The 24,597-nt window shown below is 28.9% G+C and overlaps 1 long non-coding RNA gene and 1 pseudogene across 2 annotated transcripts; both read right to left on the bottom strand.

The window, feature by feature from the left end:
* Positions 1-1,680: 1,680 nt before the first annotated feature.
* LOC145046562 (AP-2 complex subunit alpha-1-like) lies at positions 1,681-4,762 on the bottom strand (annotated as a pseudogene). Its single transcript, XR_013682028.1, has 16 exons — positions 4,695-4,762; positions 4,623-4,638; positions 4,486-4,530; positions 4,270-4,335; positions 4,072-4,177; positions 3,898-4,002; positions 3,691-3,811; positions 3,458-3,606; positions 3,380-3,395; positions 3,177-3,244; positions 3,008-3,088; positions 2,813-2,928; positions 2,462-2,734; positions 2,290-2,370; positions 2,047-2,176; positions 1,681-1,882 (listed from the first exon to the last, which is right to left on the bottom strand). The product of XR_013682028.1 is annotated as an AP-2 complex subunit alpha-1-like (transcript).
* Positions 4,763-9,322: 4,560 nt separating this feature from the next.
* On the bottom strand, positions 9,323-23,719 carry LOC145047530 (uncharacterized). Its single transcript, XR_013682266.1, has 7 exons — positions 23,409-23,719; positions 22,965-23,045; positions 22,321-22,411; positions 11,050-11,239; positions 10,227-10,297; positions 9,701-9,754; positions 9,323-9,511 (listed from the first exon to the last, which is right to left on the bottom strand). It is a non-coding gene; the product is annotated as an uncharacterized LOC145047530 (long non-coding RNA).
* Positions 23,720-24,597: the final 878 nt, after the last annotated feature.

The following is a 24,597-nucleotide window of genomic DNA, read 5'->3' as shown; positions in this document are numbered from 1 at the left end:
GTTTCCTTCTTATATGATTGTGATTTTCGTACAACATTTTTGTACTAACTTTTACCCCTATGTGTTCATTCTTTTCTCCCCTTTTCCCTGTAAGTCATGTTAGTCCTGGCTTTATGAGTAGTTCCTTCTTTTTTCGATGTTCTACATCATATGAGCAAGTAATCAAATTTCTAAGGAAAGTGTTTCCACGAGTAGACGGTTCATAATTCGTTGTGTACTGTCAATTCTAATTTCAAAGCGCCATATTCCACTACCTTTTTATACTAAAAGATATCATAACTATAAAAACATCTAAGGCAACAATTAAAGCATATAACTTTACTTCAAGTCACACATCATCATAGCTAGGAAAGAAACAAAAAATGAAATGTGTAAAGCCCCTTGAAAAGGCGGGTGACCGAATAGACTGTTTTTTAAATAAATTCAAGGCTTGTGGAATCCACACGACTGCCACCATGCACTCAGCATTCATAACTGAAAAATATCAAAAGCGCTTTGTACATCAAGCAAAAGGGAGCGATGATCCCAAGTGGTGGAAAGATAAGTACTAATTACTCTTTCCAATTTCAGACTTTGAATTTTTATAGGTTTTTAAGATGTAATCCTTCTAACAGAATTCTAGAAGCAATATGAGTAGGACAATGTAATCGTTGCTCAGAATGTTCCCTACATGTTCTTGTTCAGCTTTGTCCTCAGAAACCCGAATGCATAGATCAATATTTCCAGCCATGATAGTGAAAGAAAGAATGCAAAAGGAAGTCTTACTTGTTGAAGATAGAATCCTCCCTATATGTTATATATAATATATGATGATCAATGGGTAGGTTGTGAAAAAGTTAAAGATAGTGTAAAACCCACACGCCCTCAGATTTTGGTATGCTCATTATAGAAAAAATAGAAAGAGCCAATACTAAATACATAACATGGGAAGATTGATCGCTAAAAAATTCAAGGCTTGTGGAATCCACATGAGCCATGCACTCGGCGTCTAATGAGAAAAGCATCAACAGCCCTTCATAAGTAAACAGAAAGGGAGGGGTGATGATGATCTCAAGTGGTGGAAAGATAGTAAAATATATGAAAAGAGAGTGGCATCCACACATATGCATATTGATGAACCTAACAAAATGAGTAGGCTCATGGTCTGATGATCTGATCTGTTGACCACTTTCGTGATCACAAAATGGCACTAATACTACTTACAAGTAAAACAAAAGAGTGTAATTTCCCTAATAAAATTATAGAAGCAATAGGACTAGGACAATACAATCGTTGCTCTGTTTAATTTCCTACATTATTATCAAAGATATCATCCCCTTGAATTGGTAATAAAATTACTACCTTAATTAGGGAATTTTGATCCTTGGCACTTTCTTTTCTTTCTTCATGGTATTGTGTTTATTTAATGTGCTATATCACTACAAAAAAATGTCAATTAGTAACCAAAACGAAATGGTCATTAACTATAGAACTAGTTGTCCCTAAATGGTTTAGTGACCAAAATTCTGGTTGTCACTTTTCGTCACTATAGATCCGTCACAAAACCGATTTAGTGACCAAAATAAGATATGGTCACTAAATAGTGACTAAAGTAAACGCGTCACTAAATCTGTGATGACCAGTTTCGTCACTAATTGTTGTCACTAATCAATGAAGGTTGTCACTATTTTAACTACGTAGTGACCAATAAAAGTCGTCACTATCTTATCCGATTAATGACAAAAGAAAGTCGTTACTGGTTTATCCGATTAGTGACTATAACAGGTCGTCACTAATTTATCCATTTAAACAAAAAAAAGGGTCAATAAAGATCAATGTAGATTAAAAATCCGGATAACAAGGAGCGAGTTTTAGGAGTGTGATCCATAAAGTTCCAACCTACCTGCATAGGAGCATAAGAATGTATTAATCACCACATTTGATCGGCAAACAATTGATAGTCACTAATTCCTTCAACCTGTGTATACAAATAGTCAAAACGTATCGAAATTCGTTCTTGTATTTATATACGAAACTAAAGTATATATAAAAAAATAATAAACATACTCGAATGTTAGTGTGGGGTCCATTGATGCAACTGTCATGTGGAGCTATGTTCTGTCAGCTGGATCTGTTTCTATTCTGACCAGACATAACATTGCACGTGTACTTTCTGAATAGAAGGTTGTGCTTGCTACTAAATTAAGCACATTTGGATCCGGAAAATAATGCAAAAAAATTGTTTAGAGTTAAAAAAAATAAATGAAAGTACATTGTTATTGTAGATAATAAATAATAGAAAGAACTGACCAGTCCAGGACAAACCATCAATCTCAAAGTGTTGAACAGATTTTTCATTTCTCCTAATGACATTGCTCTCACACCTCTTACCTGTATAAATTATGATGGAACTTGAAAGTCAATATAATATAATTTCCACAAAAACTTAATAATGTAAATAGGAAGGAGGGGTAAAATGGACAATCCACTTCTTGAAGTTTTAAAGGAGGTCCAGATAGTGATCTCCATTTAGGGAAAACTTCCTTAGTGGTAACTTGAATAGGAGTAAAAAATTTGTTCAACCTGTACAGCCAAAAACAAATTAAATACTTGAAAAGTTAAAAAAAAAATTAATTAAATTAAATACCACTACAACTATAAAAAATATCAATTGGCTCCCAAACTTGTAGGAGAAGTCAAGAACAGGAACATCCCTACTAGGTCGGAGGTTTACAATTTCAAGTGGGCATTGAACCTAAACAATTTAAAAAAAAAACAATTTAATAAAACATTTCAATTAAAAAAAAAAGTAAAAAGTAAAAAATAATCTGACTTGTGCACGTGGAGGTAAAACCACTGCTTGTACTAAATCAAGTGGACCCATATTTTTGTTTCCCAAAAGTAAACAAGTCTACCCTGGTGATTTCTCCATTCTGCTTTAAAACCAATCTGCAATAACAATATTAATAATATTAAATATTAATTATCTTAAATGAACTGTTGTATAATAAAAAAACATATAAATTACCTGAACGCAAGGATCTTCATATAGAACCCCACTATCTTTGAGACATAAAGCATGAAATCTTTCTGCAATATCTCCTATTGGCTGTGAAGGATTAATAAAAAAATAAGATAAATGATAATTAACAATTAAAAATTAATAAAGATTTTTTTAAGGGAAAAAGAGATAGAACCTTGAAAGTAGATTCCTGGTCTTCAATAGGTGCAGGGGCTAAAGCGTCATTTGAACCAACATCATGGACTCATTGAGACTCGTCAATAGCCAGTGAGCTTAAAAGATCACCAGAAGGCTGAGGGTCAACAATGGTCAAATCCCCATTTGACTAAGGCAACGGTTGGTCAACGGGGGGAGTATGATCCTAAAATACATATATACCAATTACAAAAATAAACTAATATCTAAATTCTAACCAGAGTTAAAATTATAATTTTATCCGGCGTGTAGGACCCTCACCGTATCAATTGTGGTAGGGATCATAACCATAGCGAGTTGACTCACTTGTGGGCCCCCATTAGAAGGGCGCTGATCTGTCACCATTAAAGTAGTAGACACCTGTTGTTGTGTTAAGCATCTGTATCTTCCACTTTTTTAATCAACGAAGACTTCACAACACAATTTAAATTTAAATTTTTAAAAAAATGATGAAAGATTTATTTCAAAAGAAGAAGTCCATATAATAAAAATACCTGGCGTTCTGGGAATTTTGGCATTTCAGCTAATATATCCATTAAAGCTTCACCTTTCCTACTCAATGCAAAATACTCCACTGCTCTTTGCTGTATTTCAGCATCAATGCAACTTTCATATCTAAAATAAAAACAAATTTGTGGTTAAAAAATATGAATTTGTGAATAAATAATGAAATGACATTAGATATTCAAATGTAAACAAACTTGCTGTAATTTGCCCAGATTTGATTCTGTAATTCAGGATCTGGTGGCTATGAGTGCATCAAAATCTTTGCATATGTTGTTAGAAGGATAGAGATTATAGGTGTCCTGAAAAAAAACATAATTAATTAAATACTAAACACAAGGGCAAAAGCGTAAATAACCATGTATACGTACGATATAGTAGGAAGCTTCTCATGTATGAGGCTGAAAATTTCCTTTGGACTACAACCAGGGCGTCTTGCCAAAAGTGGCTGTATTCTCCAAGAAGATAACCACTCACCTTTGCATTTCAATAAAATTAAATTATTTAAAATATAAAATCATATTTTTAAAAAAGTTAAGGAGTTATAAAATGAGATTTCACACACACACCTTCACCATTGTCTCATGTATGGCGGGTTTATCAAGATACTCTCTGGCTTTTAATTTTGAATAAGGCTAATGAATTATACGATAAGAGAGAGTTTTAAAACTTATAAATGATTTTATTTGTATAAATAAAGTATATATATATATATATATATATATATATATATATATATATATATATATATATATATATATATATATATATATATATAAAGGTACCTGAAGGTCTTCATTGTCAATCAACTGAATATAACATCCACATACCTAAAAGAAAAACAATGGAATTTACAGTTATACCCTTGGATGTGAGTGTATCAAAAACATAATAAATGTACAACTTGCTCAAAGCTACTTACATCAACACTTTTGCATCTTTATTCTTTCATTCTAGTTCATCATTAACCTCTTCCCTGAAGCTTATCTTTAACCCCTCAGCTCCTTCAACAACTAAGCATGATTCCGGAATAACTGAACAGAGTGTTGTACTGGTATCCATGGTTTCACTTGTAGTCAGTTGTTGGATCTCTGGAAAACCTGAATTAGACTCAAAACGGTCTTTGCCACATGATTAGTCTTGTTCATCTAAGACTTGTCCATATGCTATGATAAAAGAAAAAATCATGAACATAATATAATTGTATAATGACAACGATAAAATTTAAGAAAAATCAAGTGGGATCGTTAAATTGTGCAATAAGTTAATCTAAACTTTGTATATGAGATCAAAATTGAAATGTGCTACTGACTTATAGATCTATTAAATATAAACTAGCATGCCAAATAGTCTAAAGTAGAATCCGGAAGTTGTGAGGTTTAATAACTCTTTTATGTTATATATGTAATTACTTATTGAGGCCATCAAAGATTTCATGACTACAAAATAAACAAAGATTACTTACAACATATTTATCTGTGTGCAGGCCTTGAAGAGGGAGGAAGTCATGAAAAATATCAAGAACTTATAGAGCTAGAAGAGATAATCTCCCTTCAGAATGCTTTGATTTATATCCGCCAAAACAACCAAATAAAAAGTACCTTGATAAATTTTCTGATGTAAGAGAGATGTTTTGAGAATGAATGGAATTTGGATTTCCATTGTGACTACATCAGAGCATGGTTCGAATTCAACAGTTTGGTAGAATGGGAGAATAAACAAAAAACAGCTAATTGTAAACTATATGCTAATTTAATCAAGCTTTTATGTTTGTTGAGAAAGTCATGTTTCAAGTTGCTATGATTTTAGGTACTATTTGGTAGAAAGGAATCAGGGAGCCGATCAATTAGCAATTGAACAATTCTAGTGGAGAAGATGTACCTGTTTGGCTTCTAGTGGAGAACCGATGTGTGTCCATGGGAGGGTATGTCTTGGCTACGATTGACCGAAGACGATGGTGACCGGCAACGATTGACCGACAATGATTGACTGGCGACGCTGGTGCCGAATCGCCGATGGTTGATATGTCGATTTAGGGCAAAGAGGAGAGATGTGGTGACGAGAGAGGCGCGGTGACATTGAGTTTGAACATTATGATGAAAACAGTAACCTTTTTCCCCAATTCAGTAAAAGATAAAAGGGCCAAAATAATTTTAGGTCGTCTATATTGAGAAGGGTAGTATGGTAAATATGTTTGATGAGAAGGTTTTGGTTAGCTGTAGAGTGTATGGGGACTTAAATAAAGACTTGTCAAATAAAGTCTTTGGAAAAATATGTTCGTAAAGAAAATAGGGAAAGCTCCGTTCATTTTCAAAAATACAAAAATTTTAATTAATGACAACAATTAATAGTCACCAATTGTTTTTCGGTTCGTAAATCAGTGACAACAATTAATTTTTTAGTCACTAATAGTTATTTTGATATGAAACAAAAGTATTTTAATTTTATTCACGGTGTAGTGACCGATTTAGTGACCATCACATATAATTGGTCATTAAATTTGTTGGATTACCAAAATTGAGTGATGACTAAATTTTTGGTGACTAAATGATGTTGTTAGTGACTAAACTTTAGGTCGTCACTAAAAAATTGGTCACTAATAAGGACTTTTCTTGTAGTGTATGTTCAAGTCATCCCAGAGTGGCTAAAGTTTTCTTAATAATCTTTCAAAGCAGTATTTTAGGTGTTTGGCTGCATTTCATAATACTCTCAACAATTTTCACAAAAAAGTAGCTACAATTATAACCATTGATCAGGGCCAGTTTAAGGCCATTCAGGTGGCCTCTGACTAACGATGGGTTGGACAGTTTAACGTGTGTTATAATATCTGTATATATTATACCTTTTGGTCAGGAATGCTGATGAACTCATGAACCTAATTTGTTTTTATGCTTATTATTAGTTTGTTTCTTTTCTATCCATTACTTTCATCTGTGCCAAACATTCCTATCTCTAGTCTCTACTCTCTACTGGATTCATGCTAATTATCCTAGCATATGTGAAAGATTTACGTTATGTCTATTAAATCTACGCCTACAAGATGAGCCTACCATTGCAGCATGCAACCAAATGATTTTTTTCTAGCAGAATAAGTTTGTGTGATGTGAAGGGCTCTACTCAAACTAGTTAATAGGGAGAACTTACGCTTCTTTTAAATTATATATTGAAAAGGAAAAAGTGTGCATTCACAAGTCACAACTAAATCTGTAGTAATCAATCTCAACAAAAAACAAGGATTGTGGAGTCTACACTAGTGCCACAATCCACTCAATATAAAAATGAAACAATACATCAAAACATATAAAACTGAATGGTGTGTGCAGTCCATAAGTGGTGGAAAGATGAGTTTAAAAAATGGAAGGAGTGTGGAATCCACACCACCCACAAAAAAAAAAAGATGAACTGGAAAAGGAGAAGGCATGTATTGAAGTATTTTCCAAACAGCTACTTTCAAGCAAAAAAATTAGGTAGTAACGTTACATAAAAGGGTATATTATTAGATCACCTCATCCCAAATACAGAAATCAAAAGAAACAAGTAAATACAGAAGGTGAGATTGATGGAATACCTTTCAATACGTAGATGGTGAAAAGAAACTGAAGATAACTACCAACCCAGAAACCCCTGACAATGATATTTAAATAAAGAATTCCAATAAATATATAAATAGTGTCTCAGCACCCATGGCTATAAAAGACTGTGCAGGAGGGGAGCAATGATAAGCGTGCGTAGAAAGGGGAAGAAGAAAAAGAGACGTACGTGGGTTACTTGTTTTTTATTAAGAGTATATATTTAAAATAGCAAAATCTCCACAAAAGTCTCACTAATTTTTGGTTAGTTTACTGTTTAATCGAAACATTTATTTTTTAAACAGAGAAGTGTCGATTATCTAATTTTATACGATAATCTATCATTTTCAATTGAAAAAAATAAGGATTTTTCGTTAATTTGGACAAAATACAAAATAATTGAGATATTTCTATTCAAAAAATAAAATTAATTTGTGATTAACCCATTAATTTACCTAAAATATTGAGACTTTACCAGAGATTTGTCTTTAAAATCAGGATAACTAACCATGTCTTTTATAAAGTTTTAACAAAGATGACATTTATTTTCATCAATTCTAAAACTAACCAACTTGTCCGAAATGTGGCATTTTCGAATCATGAAAATAGGTAAAGTCCGTTTGTATGGTACGATCAAATAGTTTGGAAAAGAGGGTAGTTTTTAAAAAATAATGAAACAGCATGCAATGCATTGGTATAAAGCATGAAAATGCAATGGTAGATGTTGAACAAGTTCACAATAGAATGCTATGTTTAGGTATATAACAGTAGTTTTTAAACAAAATGAAAGTAGAATGCTATGTTTGGATATATTTTTCAAAAGAAATGAAAATGCAATGATAAATCCAGGTAGTGTTAAAAGACATAAAAAGTTTAATGCTATATTCTGAGAGATTTTGAAATTATTTTGAAAAAACATTGCCATTTTAGGGGTAGTTTTAAAAATAAAATAAAAATAGAATGTTATGTTTTGATAGAATTTGAAAAAAGATGAAAATGAAATGCAATGGTTTATAAGGTTAGTTTTAAACAAAAATGAAAGTAAAATGCTATGTTTGGGTAAATTTTGAAAAAAGATTAAAATGGAATTATGAATATAAGTAGTTTTAAAAATGATGAAAGTAAAATATTCGGTTTGATTAGATTTAGAAAAGAACATGAAAATGTGATGCTATAATGGCAATTTAAAAAAATATATATTAATAAAAAAAAGATAGTAGAATGCTATGTTTGGGTAGAATTGGAAAAAAAAATATGAAAATGCAATAGTTTATCTTTAAAAAATAAAAGTAGCTAGTTATGTTTGGGTGGAATTTGAAATGGTATAAAAGGTTGTTTTTAAAAAAAAATGGAAATTAGAATACTATTTCTAGGTAGAATTTGACAAAGTAAAAAATGCAATAGTAGTTTTGTTTTTAAAAAAAGTAGAATGGTATGGTTGGGTAGAATTTTAAAAGAATGAAAATGCAATAGTATATAATTGTAGTTTAAAAAAGAAAAAAAAAAACTGAAGTAGAACGCCATATCACTACAAGAAAATTTCAATTTAGCTACGGAAAAATTCCATAGCAAAAAGTTGAAATTTCGTAGCTAAAGCTGAATAACTACGGAATTTGTTACACAATTTATCAATTAGATTCCGTAGCTTTTTTTCTCGTAGCAAACTGTTTAGCTATGGAATTATATTTCCGTAGCAATTTTGCAATGGCAGTTTCTACGATATGTATTTCTTGCAATTTGAGTTCCATAGCAAATTCCGTAGCCGTCTGTTCCGTGGCAAATTCCGTAGCCGTCTGTTCCGTGGCAAATTCCGTCGCCGTCTGTTCCGTAGCAAATTCCGTAGCCGTCTGTTCCGTAGCAAATTCCGTAGCCGTCTGTTCCGTAGCAAATTCCGTAGCCGTCTGTTCCGTGGCAAATTCCGTAGCTGTCTACTCTGTAGCAAATTCCGTAGCGAATTTCATAGCTATTTGTTCAACAATTTGTTCAATAGCAATGTGTTCTAAAGCAAATTCGGTTTGATAAATATATTCAACAACATCCAATTTTCCAATTATAATATTCATAAAAATATATAAAAGTATAGTAAATATAAATTTAATAGTTACATTGATTTTATAGATATATTATATCATCGAAAATTATTCTACAAGGTTGTCTAATCACCAAAACTGATACTAATTACAAATACAACCAAACAATGTAGATTTGAACCGCCACGTATGCTCAACCAAAATGGCAAAACCTGCAAAATCAAATTTACAATCGACTTGATTTAAATTCAATCTTATGTATGAAATCCCATTTTGTTTTGCTTTGAGGGTTTCCCTAATTTTTAACCAACTAGAAATATTAAATCTAAAAATGAACACAAAATAAAAACAACAATCCAACTCTTTTATTTGAAATACTATTAACAAACAAAATGAATCACCTTTTGAGAACCATCAAATCCAACAATAGCATGTTTGTTTTTTCTCTTTCCAATCTGTCACATGGTGTCAAAAGGATATGAAACTGTCACATGATGTTAAGAGGATTTGAAAAAAGTTGAAAGACAAATGATAATAGATTGATCATTGACATCTAAATAGTGATTATTGACTTATTTTTATAACACTTGATTCTCTATTATAAAAAGTAAAAAAAACTAAACCTAGATAATGATCTTATCTATTTTAGCATCCTACTTTTTACTTTGAAAACTTACCTAATTATAGCAATGTGATCTAAATACAAAAAACTAAAAGTATAATGCAAATACTTTAATGAAAGTAGATTGCTATTTTTTGCATTTAGGCTTAGCCCTTTAAAAATGAAAAAAATTAAAAAAATAATAACAACTTATTTTTAGGATTAGCCCCTTTTAAACTCAAAATGGAACTATTTTCTAAAGTACAATGTCATAATAAGTATAAAAGATAAAACACAAAGCTTAAACATGATGGTTTTGTTATCACCTGGAGCAGAGTGGAGTGGAGTGGAACCTAAGCTAAGAAACTTTATCTCAAGAAGTAGAGTGGAGCAGAACCTGGAACAAAGAAAAACACACAATCAAGAGATATATCAATTTTTCTATGCTTATAAGTAGATTGTAAATCACATAGATTTTCTTTTCAACCATGGGGAAGTATCTATAGGAGCATAGGTGGTGTTTGATAGAAGAAGAAGTGTTAGAGTGAATGAGAGGTACTTGAATGTGCGTCTAAAATGATTATTGCATGTTAAAGCTTGTTTGGCAACTGGTACAGATTAAGATTTTGATTTTCTGATTATTAAGGTCAAAATAAACTCTAATCTAAAAACGTAACCATAAACCCAAATTAATATCGGTTTTTAACCGAATTGAAGTAGAAATCCTCATTCCATGATGAAACGAAATTAAATGAAATTATCAGAACAAGATAACTGCGCCAAATCTAACAAGATCAACATGCAAAATGTGATGTTTTTCTGTCCAATTTAATATGATGAGAGAAGACCTACTTTACAGTGATCATAAGCTTAAGGGATAAAATACATAGCATAGCGAACAAAGTTATGATGCAAAAACACGAAAAACAGATCAGGAATGGATACTGAATTATATTTTTGGAATATTAAATGCGAAACAGGAATGCAATCAAATTCACCAATAAAAACTTGAATCCAGCTGTGTGTATGGATTGGTAGACTTAACAGAACATTAACTCGCTTCAGATTCAATGGATAGATTAATAGATCCTTAAGGTCATTGGATGATACAAAGAGAAAACAGAGAAATAGAACGGGGAAGAACGTTACCTGGTAGGGAGGAAGACGATCGAGAAAAATCTATCAATTGAAGGAGCAAGCGGCGAACGACATAGCAAACAAGAGTGAGAGGATCCCCTATAGAGCGAAGTCCGATCGATAATGGCGTAAGGGGAGATTGGGGTAAAACCGCAGAATGATGAATGAGGAGTTAGGTCAAAATAAAGAGCAAAAATTCCACCTACAAAATAATTCAGCCGTTCACTAGTCGAAATTTAACACAAATATCTATTTATTTAATTCATTTGGTGATTTCATTATACACGTTAGAAGATAATTAAAGATTTTTTTTTAAATATAAAAAGAAATTCAATGACTTCATTAATTTGTTATGCGTAAAATATTTATCTTACGATCTCCTATTCATTTATTTATTATCATAATGACTTCATTAAGTTGTTTATAGTTGTAATTGCGTGTGATTTTGGGGAACATGTATGTGAAGGCGTGTGCACTAAGTTCATCAAGTTGTTCACGTTCAATAAAAAAACTAATATATAAAATTGGAAATTAAAAATGGTGAAAGAACCATCCATATTTAATTTGGGATTAGGTGTACTAATCCTCTAGATTAGCTATTAATCTCTTTTAGATTTATATTGAGACGAGTTTTCGGAGAGGGTCATATCGATTATGCAGAGACCATGTATCATTTAGGGAAGGTAATATAATCGGATATCTTTACCTTTTTTATTCCATTTTTTTTATATATTTCTTCTCTGCATATTTATTTTCATCATTTTTTTCATTGCATAATGTAAAAGAAAAATTAAATTGATTCCTACTTTTTATACCTACAAATATGCCTACCCAATAAAATTATGACAAGTATCATCTTTCCATATTTTTTAAACTAAATCATTAAGACTATATTAGGAATATATCAAATACAATTAAATTGAATGGTGATTTGTCATAATTTTAGTAGGTAGGAATAATTGTAGGAATAAAAGGTAGGAGGCAATTTAATTTCTCTGTAAAATACTTGTATTTTCATCATTTTCTTGATTTAGTCCCTTAACTTTATCTTTTGTAGTGATTAAACCATTACACTTTTTTGATGGTTTAAAAAACCATCTTTCTCGTTTAATCAGTTTTGAAAATGGAGAAAGAACCATTACATTGTTGATTTATTCGTATTATATTATTACAATATTTGTACATATTTATTACATTAGTTTATTATTTTATAAGTATATTTGATTTTAACCAAAACTAAATATTTAAAAGTTAAAAGGTAATAACACACTAAAAAGTTAGCAACAAAATGTAAGGTATATAAAAGCTATTATGAAATTTCCTCTGTTGTTCTTCCACTAGTTTTTAACGCTTCCTTTCCTGTTTACAAATTAGAATAATTACACAAATATGTTACTACAAACACTAATTTCATGTTGTGTTGAATCAATATGACATTTAATTCTTTTGCACAAACTAGAACCCAAGTTTTTGTCCTGCTTAATTCACCTTTTTGGTTGGATTAGATGTTGCAAATATGTTGCTACAAGCACTACTTTCATGTTGGGTTTGTTACATGGGACATGAACCTTTCTAGGGATATTTTGAATCAAAAGGGTATTTACGTCTTTTGCATAAACACAGATCAAGACCCGAGTTTCTGTCCCACTTGATTTAACTTTTTGGGTGGGATAAATACTGTAATTTTTATACGGTTAATCTTTCTAAGGATATTTCTGGTTATGAGAATGAGAAGGGCATTAACGTCTTTTGTCCCACCTTTTTGCTTTGGATTAAAAACTATTTTGTCCCATTGACATGAGTTTTGATCAAGTCCAATGTTTTCAAAAGCATTTACTGTCTTTTTCCAAACGAGTGGAAAGCAAGTCTTTAGCCGCATCTTGTTCCACCTTTTTTGGTTGGACAAAAGATATGCATTTTTTCCTATTGATTGTGAAAATGAAGCTGAATCTGGATGTATTAAAAAGTTTAGGTCGAGAAAATGCATGATTCAAAGGTGTGTGGTTTTATTGTTAAATTAAATATTACAATAAAAATTATATTTATATTTATATATATTAATAAATAAAACAATGAACATTTTTTCTTATTATTGTTCAAATAGAAAGCTCATGTGAAAGCTAGATGGGTAGTGGGGTTATGATAAATGTGGGATGTGTTTTCTATTATTCAAAATTAAAAGAAAAAAGAATTACAAATATTATAAAAAAAATTAAGGGTAAAAATAGTTATGAAGTTTTATTCAGTTTTTTTAGCAAAATTACATAGCATAATAGTAATGGAATTTCATTTCGTAGCAAAATAGCTATAGAATTTGTTTTTGTAACTAAATTCCATAGCAAAATAGTTATGGAATATCATTTTGTAGCAAAATAGCTACGAAATTTAGTTTCGTATTAATTTTCATAGTAGAATAGCTATAAAATTTTATTTGGTAGCAAAATAGCTACGAAATTCATTTCCGTAACTAAATTATGTAGCAAAATAGCTATGGAATATCATTCTGTAACAAAATAGCTACGAAATTTTGTTTTATAGTAATTTCCGTAGCATAATAGCTATGAAATTTCAGTCCGTAGCAAAATAGCTACGAAATTCGTTTCTGTAACTAGATTCCGTAGCAAAATAGCCATGGAATATCATTTTGTAGCAAAATAGCTACGAAATTTTGTTTCGTAGTATTTTCCGTAGCATAATAGCTATGAAATTTCACTCCGTAGCAAAATAGCTACGGAATTCGTTTCTGTAACTAGATTCCGTAGCAAAATAGCCATGGAATATCATTTTGTAGCAAAATAGCTACGTAATTTTGTTTCGTAGTATTTTCCGTAGCAAAATAGCTATGTATTTTAATTTCGTAGCAAATTTGGTACCAGACTAACTACGGGTTACAATTCCGTAACAATTTTCCGTACTTAGTTCTAAGTTTGCAACGGAATTTTATTTCGTAGAAATTTTTGTAACGAAAAATCTACGGAAAATCATTTTGTAACATATTTCGTAGCAAAATAGCTATGAAATATGATTTTGTAGCACTTTTCCGTAGCTAAATTGAAATTTTCTTGTAGTGTATAAGGGTAGTTTCAAAATACATGAAATTTCAATTCGGATAGATTTTAGAAAAAGATGAAAATGCAATGCCATAAAAGGTTAACTTTAAAAAAATATATATTGCTATGTATGGGTATGATTTGAAAAAAAAAATGTCAATGAATTTGTACATAAATTTAGTTTTGAAAAAAAAAAATAGAATGTTGTGTTTGGCTAGAATTTAAAAAAAATGTGAAATTTAAAGGTATAACATGGTAATTCAAAAAAAAATTACAATACTATGTTTGGGTACATATTAGAAAAGTTGAAAATGCAAATGTATAATTCGGTAGTTTTTAAAAATGATAGTAGAGTTTTGTTATATTTAGGTAGAAATCGAAAAACAGATGATATTAATTAAAGTAAAATGTTATGTTCAGTAAAAGATTGAAAAAGATGAAAATGAAATGGTATTATAATAGTAATTTTTTAATCACAATAGATTTTTATGTTTGGGTAGAAATTGAAAAACAGATGAAATTGTATTGGTATATAAATGTAGTTTTAAAAAAATGAAATTAGATTGTGGTGTTTGGGTAGAAATTGAAAAACAGATGAAATTGTATTAGTATATAAATGTAGTTTTAAAAAAATGAAATTAGATTGTGGTGTTTGGGTAGAAATTGAAAAACAGGATGAAAATGCAATGGTATAAAAGGGTATTTTTTTTAAAAACACAAAAAGTTGAATACTATGTTCGGGTAGATTTAAAAGAAAAGCAATGGTATATAAGGATGGTTTTAAAAAAATGAGAGTAAAATCCTATGTTTTGGTGTATGTTTCAAAAGAGATGAAAATGCAATTGCATATCAGGTTAGTGTAGATATTGAAAAATACAAATATGCAAATGCAAAAGTACTTCAGGGTAATTTTTGAAAAAAATAAAGCACAATGCTATGTATGGGTATTATCTAAAAAAAAAAAAATGTGAAAATGATATTATACATGAATGTAGTTTTGAAAAAAAAAAAAAAAGTAGAATGCTTCGCTTGGGTAGAATTTTAAAAATGATAAAAATGTGATGGTATATATGGGTAGATTTTGACAAAATGAATATAGAATGTAATGTTTGGATAGAATTTAAAAAATAAATAAATAAATGCTTTGGTATAAAGGGTTATTTTAAAAAAAATTTGGAAGTATATTGCTATGTTCAAGTAGATGTTGAGAAAATTTGAAAAGGAAACAATGTATCAAGAAAGTTTAGAACAAGTTGACTTCAAAATGCTATGTTTGGGTAGAAATTAAAAAAAAAAAAAAAATGCAATGAGATATAACAGTAGTTTTTTAACAAAATGAAAGTAGAATGTTATGTTTGTATATATTTTTCAAAAGAGATGAAAATCCAATGATAAATCAGCAGTGTTAAAAGACATAAAAGTTAAATGCTATATTCAGAGAGATTTTGAAAAAAAAAAAAATTGAAAATACAATGCAATTTCAGGGGTAGTTTTTAAAAAACTAAAAAGAGAATGTTATGTTTTGATAGAATTTGAAAAAAGATGAAAATGAAATGCAATGGTCTATAAGGTTAGTTTTAAATAACAATGCAATTATAAATATAGATAGTTTTATATATGATGAAAGTAAAACATTCGTTTTGAGTAGATATGGAAAAAAAGCAAGAAAATGCAATGTTATAATGTTAATTTAAAAATAAATAAAAAAAGGATAGTAGAATGCTATGTTTGGGTAGAGATGGAAAAAATATGAAAATTCAATAGTTTATCTTTAAAAAAATGAAAGTAGCTAGTTATGTTCGGGTGGAATTTGTAATGGTATAAAAGGTTGTTTTTGAAAAATAGAAAGTAGAATGCTAATTCTTGGTAAAATTTGATAAAGTAAAAAATGTAATGGTAGTTTTGTTTATCAAAAAAGTAGAATGGTATGTTTGGGTAAAATTTGAAAAGAATGAAAATGCAATGGTATATATAATGGTAGTTTTAAAATAAAATAAAAAAAAAAAAAAACAACGAAAGTAGAATGCACTCAAAATACATGAAATTTCAATTCGGATAGATTTTCGAAAAAGATGAAAATGCAATGCTATAAAATGTTAATTTAAAAAAAATAAAGAATGCTATGTTTAGGTGGACTTTGAAAATAAATGAAAATGAAAATACAAGGTAAGGGTAATTTTAAAAAAAGATGAATGTTCAATGCTATGTTTGTGTAGATATTAAAAAAGATAAAAATAAAATCCAAGAGTACATCAGGATAATTTTTGAAAAAAATAAAGTACAATGCTATGTACGGGTATGATCTAAAAAAAAATGTGAAAATGAATTTGTATATGAATGTAGTTTTGAAAACAATAAAAAAGTAGAATGTTGTGTTTGGATAGATTTTATAAAAAATGTGTAATACAGAGGTATAACATGGTAACTTAAAAAAAATAGATGTACAATACTATGTTTGGGTATGATTTGAACAAAATGAGAGTAGAATGCTATATTTAGGTACATATTAGGAAAGTAGAAAATGCAATTGTATACTTCGGTAGTTTTTAAAAAATGATAGTATAGTGTTGTTATATTTAGGTAGAAGTTGAAAAATAGATGATATTAATTAAAGTAGAATGTTATATAATAGTAGTTTTCAAAAAATGAAAATAGAATGTATTGTTTTGGTAGAAGTTGAATAAGTATGAAAATGAGTTTGTATATGAGAAAAGTTTTGAAAAATGGAAGTTCAATGCTATGTTAGTGTGGAACTGCAATGGTATATCAATATAGTTTTGAAAAAAAATGAAAGTAGAATATTTTGTTTGACTAGATTTGGAAAGAAGATGAAAATGCAATGGTATAAAAGGGTATTTTTTTTCAAAAATCTAAATGAAGATTGTTATGTTCAGGTAAATGTTGAAAAAATGTAAAAATGCAACTATGTATCAAGATAGTTTTAGAAAAAAAAAAAATAAGAGGAGAATGTTCTGTTTGGGTAGTTCTCTTTTTTCAAAAAAAAGATGTAGAATGGTATTGATTGGGTAAATTTTAAAAAGAATGAAAATACAAAAGTATATAATGGTAGTTTGAAAAAAAAAAATAAAGTAGAATGCTATATAAGGGTAGTTTCAAAATACATGAAATTTCAATTTGGATAGACTTTCGAAAAAGATGAAAATGCAAAATGCTACATACGGTTAGTGTTTTTTTTAATAGAATGTTATGTTTAGGTGGACTTTGAAAAGAAATGAAAATGAAAATACAATATGAGGGTGATTTTAAAAAAAGATGAATGTTCAATGCTATGTTTGTGTGGATATTAAAAAACATTAAAATGCAAAAGCAAAAGTATTTCAGGGTAATTTTTGAAAAAAATAAAGCACAACGTTATGTATGGGTATGATTTGAAAAAAAATGTGAATATGAATTTGTATATGAATGTAGTTTTGAAAATAAAAAGTAGTATGTTGTGTTTGGGCATTTTTTTTAAAAAAAAAATAGATGTACAATACAATGTTCGGGTATGATTTGAACAAAATAAGAGTAGAATTCTATATTAGGGTAAATATTAAAAAGTTGAAAATGCAATTGTATAATTTCGTGGTTTTAAAAAATAACAGAGTGTTATATTTGGGTAAAATTTGAAAAACAAATGATATTAATTAAAGTAGAATGCCATGTTCAAGAAAAGATGAAAATGCAATAGTATATTATTGTAGTTTTTTTAAATGACAATAGGTTTTTATGTTTGGGTAAAAATTAAAAAACAGATGAAAATGTATTGGTATATAAATGTAGTTTTAAAACATGAAATTAGATTGTGATGTTTCGGTAGAAATTAAAAAACAAATGAAAACAAATGGTGAAAAGGGTAGTTTTTTCAAAAAACAAAAAGTAGAATGTTATGTTCAGGTAAATGTTGAAAAAGGTGAAAATGCAACTATGTATCAAGGTAGTTTTAGAAAAAAAAAATGAGAGCAAAATGCTATGTTTTGGGAGATTTAAAAAAAATCCAATGGTAAATCAGATTAGTGTTAAAAAACATGAAAGTTTATCGATATACTTAGGTAGATTGTAAAAATATGAAAGTAGAATGCTATGTTTGGGTAGATTTTAAAAAAGATGAAAATGCAATAGTAATGTTATGGTAGATTTTGAAAAACGATGAAATTGAAAAATATATGAAAATGTAATGATATATATATAAGGTAGTTTTAAAAAATGAAAGTAGATTGTAATGTTTGACTAGATTTGGAAAGAAGATGAAAATGCAATGGTATAAAAGGGTATTTTTTTCAAAATACTGAAAGTAGATTGTTATGTTCAGGTAAATGTTGAAAAAAGGTAAAAATGCAACTATCTATCAAGATAGTTTTAGAAAAAAAAAATAAGAAGAGGAGAATGTTTGAGAAGATTAACAAAAAAAACATGAAAATACAATGGTATATAACGATGTTTTTTTTTTTTTAAAAATGAGAGTAAAACGTTATGTTTGCTTATAAAACGTTAAGATTTTTTTAAAAAAAAATAACAAGAGAAAAATGTTTGGATAGATTTTGAAAAAAAATGATAGTAGAATGCTACGTTTGGATAGATTTTGAAAAAAGATATAAATGTAGTTGTGTCTTTAGTTTAGAAAAATGATAATAGAGTGCTATATTATAATAGATTTTGAAAAAAGATGAAAATATGATAGTATATAATAATAGATTTTAACAAAATGAATGTAGAATGCTATAATTGGATAGAGTTTTAAAAAAAGATGAAAATGCAATTATGTAACAAGATAGTTTTATTAAAAGAATCTAGAATGTTATTTTTGGGTAGAATTTAAAGAAAGACGAAAATGCAATGGTTTATAAGGATAGGTTTTTTAGAAAATGAGAGTAGAATGCTATGTTTGGCTAAAGTTTGAAAAGGGATGTAAATATAATAGCATACTAAGGTAGTGTTAAAAAAACAAGAAAGTTTAATGATATATTCAGATAGATTTTAAGAAAAAACAATTGAAATACAATGTAGTTAAAGGGGTAGTTTTAAAAAATGAAAATAGAATGTAGTGTTTTGGTAGAATTTGAAAAACTATGAAAATGATGTTCTATACGAGGGAAGTTTTGAAAAATGAAAGTTCAATGCTATGTTAGTGTGGATTTAAAATATATAATATGAAATTGCAATGGTATATCAATGTCGTTTTAAAAAAAAAAAATGAAAGTAGAATGTTTTGTGTGACTAGATTTGGAAAGAAGATGAAAATGCAATGATATAAAAGGGTGTTTTTTTCTAAAATCTAAAAGTAGATTGTTATGTTTAGGTAAATGTTGAAAACATGTAAAACTGCAACTATCTATCAAGATAGTTTTAGAAAAAAAAATAAGTGCAGAATGTTGTGTTTGGACTGATTTAAAAAAAATATATAATAACAAAAAAAAAATAAAAAGAAGATGAAAATGCAATGGTATATAAGGACGGTTTTAAAAAACTGTAAGTAAAATGTACATTTTGTTATATTTTTCAAAACAGATGAAAATGCAATTACATATCAGATTAATGTTAAAAAACAAGAAAATTTAATGTTATATTCCGGTAGATTAAAGAAAAAATGGAAGTATAATGCTATGTTTGGGTAGACTTTGAAAAAAGATGTACCGGTAGATTTTGAAAAAAGATGAAAATGTGATGTAATATAAAGGTAGATTTAAACAAAATGAATATAGAATGCTATCTTTGAAAAGAAAAAATGAAAATGTGATGATATATCAAGGATAGTTTTTTAAAAATTCAAAAATAGAATGTTATGTTTTGGTAGAGTTTGAAAAAAGACAAGAATGCAATTGTGTTAAAAGGTAAATTTAATAAAAAGAGAGTAAAATGCTAAACTGGGTAGATTTTGAAAAAAGATGAAAATTCAATTGTGTAACAAGCGAGTCTTAATAAAAAGAAAGTAGAATGCTATGTTTGAGTAGATTTTGAAAAGAAGATGAAAAATGCAATGGTGTATTTTTTTTAGTTAATGAAAAGTAGAATGGTATGTTTGGGTAGATTTTGAAAAAAGATGAAAATGCAATTGTGTAACAAACGAGTCTTAATAAAAAGAAAGTAGAATGCTATGCTTTAATAAGTTTGAGAAAAGATGAAAATGCAATAGTATATAATGGTAGCTTTTTAAAAAAAAATGATAGTAGAGTGTTATGTTTGGGTAAAAATAGAAAAACATATGAAAATGTACTGGTATACAAGGGTAGTTTTAAAAAAATACATGTAGATTCTTATTTTCAGGTACAAATTGAAAAACAAATGAAAATGCAATTGTATTTAAGGGTATTTTTTTTTGAAAAACTGAAAGTAGAATGCTAAGTTTCAAGTAAATATTGAAAAAACGTGAAAATACAACCATGTATCAAAGGTAGATTTAGAAAGAAAAAAAAATGACAGCAGAGAGCTTCGTTTGGGTAGATTTTCAAAGAAGGTGAAAATGCAATGGTATATAAGGGTGGTTTTAAAAAAATAAAAGTAAAATGTTATGCTTAGGTATATTTTTCAAAAGAGATAAAATGCTATATTCCGGTAGATTTTGAAAAAAAAAACAAAAAAAAAAACTTGAAGATACAATGCAATATAGGGCGGGTTTTAAAAAAAATAAAAATAAAATGTTATGTTTTGATAGAACTTGAAAAAAGAGAAAAATGACATGCAATGGTATATAAGGGTAGTTTTAGAAAAAATGAAAGTAGAATGCTATGTTTCGGTAAATATTGAAAAGAGAGGAAAATGCTATTATGAATAAAGATAGTTTTAAAAAAAAAACTATATAGAATGCCATATTTGGGTTTAACTTTCAAAAGAGATGAAAATACAATAAAACATTAGTATAGTTTTAAAAAACAGAAGATCAGTTTGGGTAGATTTTCAAAAAACATGAAAATGCAATGCTATAAAAGGTTAGTTCTTTTAAAAAAAATATGAACATGGGATGCTATGTTTGGGTAGACTTTGAAAAAAGATGAAAACGAAATGCTATATGAGGGCAGTTTTAAAAAAGATGAAAGTTTAACCATATGTTTGTGTAGATTTTATAAAAAGATGAAAAGCAGAAAGGGCAAAGGTATATCAGAGTAATTTTTTTTTTTAAAAAGAGTGCATTGCTCTGTTTTGGGTATGATACGGGAAAAAAATGAAAATGGAATGGTATATCAATGTAGTTTTGAAAAATATGATAATAGAATATTAGGTTTGAGTAGATTTGGAAAAAAGATGAAAATGCAATGCTATATTGTTAGTTCTTTTCTTGAAAATGCAAGGGTACAATGGAAGTTTTAATTATAAAAAGATAGTAGAATGATATGTTTGGGTAGAATTTGAAAAAAGAGGAAAATGCAATGGTTAAAAAAAATAAAAGTAGAATGTTATGTTTGGGTAGAATTCGAAAAAGTGAAAAATGCAATGGTATTTAATGATAGTTTTTTTTCAAAAAAAAAAAATTAGAATGCTATGTTTGGGTAGAGATTGTCGAAAGATAAAATTGCAATGGTATCTAATGAAAGTATAATGGCTTATTTAGGTTAAATTTGAAAAAAATATGAAAATGCAATGTTATAAAAAATAGACTTTAACATAATGAAAGTAGAATGCTATGTTTGGATAGAATTTGAAAAAAGATTGAAATGCATTGGTGTAAAAGAGTAGTTTTTCAAAAATTTAAAGTAGAATGCTATGTTTAGGTAGAATTTGAAAAAAAGATGAAAATGCAATGTTGTATCTTTAGTTGAAAAAAAAAATGAAAGTAGAATGCTATGTGTGGGTAAACTTTGAAAAAAGATAAAAATGCAATTGGGTATCAAGATAGTTTTATTAACTTGACATTTTTTTTCTATGTTTTGCTAGAATTTGAAAAAAAGAGGGAAATGCAATGGTACATAAGAGTAGTTTTCAAAAAAAAATGAAAGTTGAATGCCATGTTTGGGTTAAATTTGAAAAAAAAAAATGATACTACAATTATGTATCAAGGTAGTCTTAAAAAAAATGAATGTAGAATGCTATATTTTTCTATACTTTTAAAAAGAGATGAAAATGCAATGGGTAGTTTTTTAAAAACTAAAAATAGAATGTTATGATTTGGTAGAATTTGAAAAAACATAGAATTATAAGATACCACCTTATGAGACAGAATGACTTTTTCATTAATACCCTATCAGACATATTGCATGTATATCAAGTAAAAAGCAGAGTGAAGTTTTCGGTTTTGTACCTTATCACAGGTGAGTGACTTGATAGGCTCTTCAGGTTTTCTTAAGCGTTTTTTTTTGGGCAGCATTGTTAGCTTCTTCTTCCTGTGGTTTCTGCATTTGGGTTCAAAGAAAAAAGAAAGAATGTCATTTTAGAAAACCAAAACAAGAATGAAGAAATGTGACACCAAATAAGAGACAAACAACGTAATGAGCTTTCTTGTTCTGTGTTCTGCTAGTTTACATCTGCTAAAGAAGAATCATACTCAGTCAAGATGTAATGGGAAATCACTGAAATCTAAACCAGTTTGTGACTAATCAAAGCCCCATTTGCAGATTTTAAACATGATTTTTTCAGTCAGTGGATAATCTGATGAACATACTCACTAATCGCCATTTTTTCAAATGAAACAAACTCACTAGATCTCAGATTAGAGAGGAATTCTCCCAAAACAACATAGGAACGACTATATTTCAAAAGATTCAACAGAAATTACATGAAAAAAAAAAAACGTATCTCAAGTATTAAAAGGTAGCTGTTGCTTATAAAAGTGCAAAAAGTCACATTTGATAATCAAAACAACAAACTGAAATTGATCGATTTGAGTTTCAAAACCCTAGATGTCAAAATTATTTAAAAATAAAAAAATAAAATAAAAAGTCAAACCTTTGTTTGCCTGTTAAATCAACGTCCTTTCATCTTGTTGTTCTTGATTATGACCAAAAAATATCAACTGCTCCGGTTATCCTATAAGATTGTTGACAAAAACATCAGGATCTGATAAAATTCGTTTTCTTGTCCATATAATAACTTTATTTTTACAGAAAAAATAACCAGAAGACGCAGACCAAGAATCCCAACGAGAAGATCGACAGAATGCATCTGGTGCAGTTAGTTAAACTGACGAAATCAGAGTTTACGGAAAAACCCTCCAACGAAAAGATGAAGGAGAACGCAGAGGAGTACTAGGAGCCCCAACGAGAAGCAAGAGAATCAAAACAAATTAAAAAAAGCAATTAAACTTCGATTCGTTCTTACACAAACATCAATTTCAGCTTTACAAGGAAATTACAATATCTTAACCACAAAAGAACCCTCGAGAAAACTTACAACGATCTTGATGATTTCTTGGACTAGAGAGATGAATGAGAATCTCCTGCGAAGGTTGGTAGCGTTTAGATCTCCGGCAGCAGAGTTGCATAGACTGCAATGGGTCTAGAGGGGTGTTTGGGTTTGTTGATAGGGGAATCACAAACGAACTTATATATAATAAGCGACTACGAAGCAATGCTTTTAAATTCGAGGGTTTCTTAGATCTCCGGCGAAGGAAGGTGGTGCTTTGGTCGCCAAGTAGCGGAGGAGTTGCTGGAATCACCATGGGTCTATGGGGGTGTTTTGGGGTCTGTTGGGAGCGGGATACCTGAAGCTGAAAGAACGTATATATTGCGGGAATATTAAGCTGAAAGAACTTATATATTAGGCTTTTCCAAATTAAATTTTATTTTTGTTTTTTTTTAAAACTCCTAATTTTTTTTTTTCGAAAAACCTTGTAGTTTGGAAACCTTTTTGTTTTGACTCCTAATTCATTTGTTTTTCATGTACTTCTTTATAATGTTTTTGATAATTTTCAATTTTAAAATTTGGTGACACATTTGATTTTTTTAAACAAAGAGAAAAGATGTCGTGTTCGGTTTGTGTTGGCAAAATGAATATCAAAATTTATTTACATGATAGTCGGATATTGTATCATGTAAAAAACATCAGTCTAAGTTGTTTCTGTATCTTATCTTACACAGCTTGGAGTTAAAAGTTGTCTTTATGTTTGATACTTAACATAAGCTAAGATATCAAGCTATCTTAGATTGCTAGTCTTCAACTCTACAATCTCTGAATATCTCGTAAAATAAAAAATTTATATGCATTTTTCTTATAAGAAATTGAAAGTGGAAATTATTTTGGATCAATTTACTTTTAAGAGTGAATATAGTTCTATCAGGGAAAACATAAAAGTGTAATTAGATTCTAAGAAAAGATAGGGGTTCTGAAAATTACCATTAAGAAAAAGACAAATTACTAAAAAGTAACTACACCTAAGATGATGTAGAAGTTAGTTGGAGTTGACTTCATTATGACATATAACCTAAAAGACAACTCTGCCTTGAAAACAATGTGCCCACTGTTAGGTTTCGAGCAATACATCATTCGTATGGTGTACATGCAAACTCTAATAGCTTTTGGATCTAGTTTGTTTTTTTTTTTGTTATATAGCATTAACAATCAATCATTGGCTTCAGAAAGC

This window comes from Lactuca saligna, chromosome 5, assembly GCF_052625555.1.
Source record: "Lactuca saligna cultivar CGN05327 chromosome 5, ASM5262555v1, whole genome shotgun sequence".
NCBI lineage: Eukaryota > Viridiplantae > Streptophyta > Magnoliopsida > Asterales > Asteraceae > Lactuca > Lactuca saligna.
The sequence above is the reverse complement of the archived record's forward strand: the minus strand, read 5'-3'. Positions and strand labels throughout refer to the sequence as shown.